Here is a 251-nt window from a genome sequence, read left to right as displayed (position 1 = left end):
AATAAAAAAAATGCTTTAAAATGTGTCCATAACCCTTAAGAGCACAGATGAGGAGGGGGTTGAGGGGTCTGTATGGTGTAAACGGAACTAAAGAGTTACCGTCATTTCATTTTTCCATAAGAGAACGGTATGTGTTAATATAAGAGACTTTGTAATATATCTCATCAGAGAACAATGCCTTCTTGTCCTCTTAGGCCTGCTCCACATATATCCGTGGTGACCAGTCAGCTATTTTAGTTTGGGAGCCGGAC

The sequence above is a fragment of the Bufo bufo genome, chromosome 2 (assembly GCF_905171765.1).
Source record: "Bufo bufo chromosome 2, aBufBuf1.1, whole genome shotgun sequence".
NCBI classification, from domain to species: domain Eukaryota; kingdom Metazoa; phylum Chordata; class Amphibia; order Anura; family Bufonidae; genus Bufo; species Bufo bufo.
Note: the sequence above shows the minus strand (reverse complement) of the source record.